This window comes from Balaenoptera acutorostrata, chromosome 8 (assembly GCF_949987535.1).
Source record: "Balaenoptera acutorostrata chromosome 8, mBalAcu1.1, whole genome shotgun sequence".
Classification (NCBI taxonomy): Eukaryota; Metazoa; Chordata; class Mammalia; order Artiodactyla; family Balaenopteridae; genus Balaenoptera; species Balaenoptera acutorostrata.
The window spans coordinates 3,256,625-3,260,057 of record NC_080071.1 but is presented as its reverse complement, the minus strand read 5'-3'; the positions used below and the strand labels follow the sequence as shown (position 1 = coordinate 3,260,057).

The 3,433-nt window shown below is 42.9% G+C and overlaps 1 pseudogene; it reads right to left on the bottom strand.

Annotated features, from left to right (window-relative positions):
- Nucleotides 1-1,388: 1,388 nt before the first annotated feature.
- LOC103001214 (Y-box-binding protein 1-like) lies at nt 1,389-2,995 on the bottom strand (annotated as a pseudogene).
- Nucleotides 2,996-3,433: the final 438 nt, after the last annotated feature.

Sequence of the window (3,433 nt, the reverse complement as noted above, 5' to 3'; positions counted from 1 at the left end):
GCTACTAGCTATTTCAAGAGCATAGTGTGAAATTCCGGACACCTTCCAACCCTCCTTCGTGCTGATTGCTTTCAGTGAGCGAGAGGCCAGTTGTCACTGTGCCTCCTGCACAGTTACTTCCTTAACCTCACAGCTCCCAGAGGACTGTTGTGCCTCCCACACATCTGTTGCAGACGGTACGTGGCTCTTCCTGCCTCTGGAATTGGCATCAAGTTATTCCATCTACAGCAGTACTTTTATGCTTTCCGTCCAGTTTACTATCTCTTTTCGAAATCAATTCAAAAGGTTTATTTTCCCTACGTGGCCTTCTGCTCCCTATCCTTCCCCCTTTCATTCTACTTTATTGTTTTTTTTATTTCAAAGTGGAGCCTGAATTAAATTTCCTCCCTTTAAAAAATTTTTTATTTCCACAGTTTTTAATAACCAGTGGCCTGTGCCTAAAATGTGGAGAAAATATATATTCTCATGATTGATATTTCTTATTCTGGTCGATTTTTTTGAGATGCTACAAAATATAGTAAGTAGGAAATAAATGACATCATTAAAATGCCAACCATGATTCCATACTTAGTTACCAAATATATGTTAACTCTCTCCTATCTGCCAAAATATATGAAACACAACCCATACCTTCAGAGGCTCTTACAATCAACTAAGTATTTCCTTATCCTCTTTTTTTTTTTTTTAAAGGACTTTATTATCTGTTCATCTGCATTGTAGCAGCTAGATACTGGCCAATTATCAGTTTTCTACCTAATCTAACCTTATCTCAATTATTATTGTAAACTATAGTAAGGTAATATTTTCAGATATTAACTGTGTTTTTATTCACTGGGAAAATATGATGGCTTTTTTATGCACTATATATAGGCAGAGAGTGGATATAAATGGAAAACAATAATAGTAATAATAATAAAAAACAATTAATAATAACACATTCAACTGAGTTGCCAAGTACACTTTTTTTTTAACTCATTGAAGAAAACAACAATCATGAAAGTCAATACATTCAATTCACAGGACTAGGGCTTTTCTTCTTCTTTTTTGTCTTCTAAATGAGGAAAAGGCATTTGAGAGTCAAGAAACCAAGATCCAAAAAAAACAGAGTTGTAAGATCATCAGTAGCAAGTGTATGTAATGATGATGCATGATAATTTAAGTGCTAGTTTCCCACTCAAATGGGGTAATAGATCATTTGCTCTGGGCAGGAAGGAGAAAATTGGAAAAGATGATATGGCTGGGATTCGAGTGAGGTGAGCAAGCCACTCAAAGAGGGTGCAAAATTTAAGGGGTCACCAAAAAATCATTAATCAAGATGTCCTATTTTAATGCAATTTTTTAATCAAAATTAATGCAAAAAATTCATCATGAACAAAATAGAAAAAAAATTTTTTTTTTTTTTATTATTTAAGACCTTTATTAACAGGTGCTTGCAGTTTGTTGACTTTTTTGAAAAAATCAAGCTGTAAACTTTTATTACAAATTAAAAATGAGGTTCTTAAAAATCTCAACTTGACCAGATATGAAACAATTTAAAAACCTTTAAAGGTGTATTGAGAAAAACCAGGCTTTTTTTTTTTTTTAAAACAGTTTGTCATTACCAAAAAGAGATGTCTTTAGGTAAAAATAATAAAAACCCCATATGCTGCATAGATAATGCAGATCGTTCTAGTTATCTGGTCAACAGGCAAAAAACAAGCACTTAAGGTCTTCAGCTCCAATCTTTTGTTCATTTCTTATTGCTGGAATTTCGTATTCATTTCTTCTTGTTGGATGACTAAACCGGATGATGGTAGAGATGGTAAGCCGGCATTTACTCAGCCCCGCCCTGCTCAGCCTCGGGAGCCGACGAATTCTCAGCTGGTGGATCGGCTGCTTTTGTCTCTTTGCCATCTTGTGGTTTAGGGTTTTCTGGGCGTCTGCGTCGGTAATTGAAGTTGCGGCGGTACCGACGTTGAGGTGGCTGCTGACCTTGGGTCTCATCTCCTTGATTTTCCTTATCTTCTTCATTGCCGTCCTCTCTGGGCTGTCTTTGGCGAGGAGGGCCCCTGCGGAATCGTGGTCTATAACCCCGATACATATTCTGTCTCACTGGTCTACCTTGTTCTCCTGCACCCTGGTTGTCAGCAACCTCCATCACTTCTCCCTGCGCAGGAGGGTTGGAATACTGTGGTCGACGCCCATAGGGTCTCCGCATGTAGTAAGGTGGGAACCTTCACCTGCGGTAGGGCCGGCGCTGTTGGGCCTGGCCTTCAGGAGCACTCTCCGATCCCTCATTCTTTTCCCCACTCTCACTATTCTGGTAATTCTGCTGGTAATTGCGTGGAGGACCCTTGCGACGTGGATAGCGTCTATAATGGTTACGGTCTGCTGTGTATTTACTGCCTTGTACTGGAACTCCACCAGGGCCTGTAACATTTGCTGCCTCCGCACCCTTTTCTCCTTCAACAACATCAAACTCCACAGTCTCTCCATCTCCTACACTGCGAAGATACTTCCTGGGGTTATTCTTCTTTATGGCAGTCTGGTGTACAAATACATCTTCATTGGTGTCATTCCTATTGATGAAACCATATCCGTTTCTTACATTGAACCATTTTACTGTTCCCAAAACCTTCGTTGCGATGACCTTCTTGTCCCCGCCGGCAGGCGCCGCTGATGTGAGGCCACCCGGGCCGCCGCTCCCTGCGCCGCTGCCCGTCGTGCCGGGCTTGGTGTCGGCAGCGCTGAGGGCGGGGGCGGCAGGGAGGGCGGCGGGCGGCTGCTGGGTCTCGGCCTTGCTGCTCACGGTTGCGGTGATGGTGACTGGGGCCGGCTGCGGCAGCTGCGGCTCCTCCCGGGATGTGATGGTAACTAGGCCGGTGGCGGTGGTGGGGCTGCTCAGGGCTCTCTGGGGTCCGCTCTCCGCTCCCGCTACCAATCGAACTCGAAAAATTTTAAATAAAGACAAAAACCCTGTGGGTGAATGAATGTCTCTGAAAGGACCACAAGTCATGACTCTATCCTAAGTGAGTCTCAGGGGAAGGATGAAACCATAGATGGGATTAGAGTGAACTGGGGAACAGTAAGCTTTTGCCTCACTCCCATCATAGACCAGGATACTGTAAGGGTTTTGGAGAAGCCATGCCTACATACAGGGCTAGTTTGTTGATTTCAAGGAAAGCCTCAAGTCCCTGACTACATCGTTGGAGAGAGTAAACAGCTAGGGGTTTTATGAGGTTCAGAAGGGCTGAGAAAGGCCAGATGAAACAAGGGTTCTGAGCCTGGAATAAGGAGAAGTTAGATGGGATGGCCCAAGTGACTGGCCATGTTATGAGACCACAGATTCAGACTCGGTAGCAGAAGCCCAAGCTGATGAAAACACAATGGAAGAAAATCAAACCTCAATGAATGCCATCAGAGTAAGGCAGAAAGGCATGCCAACAATACCTAA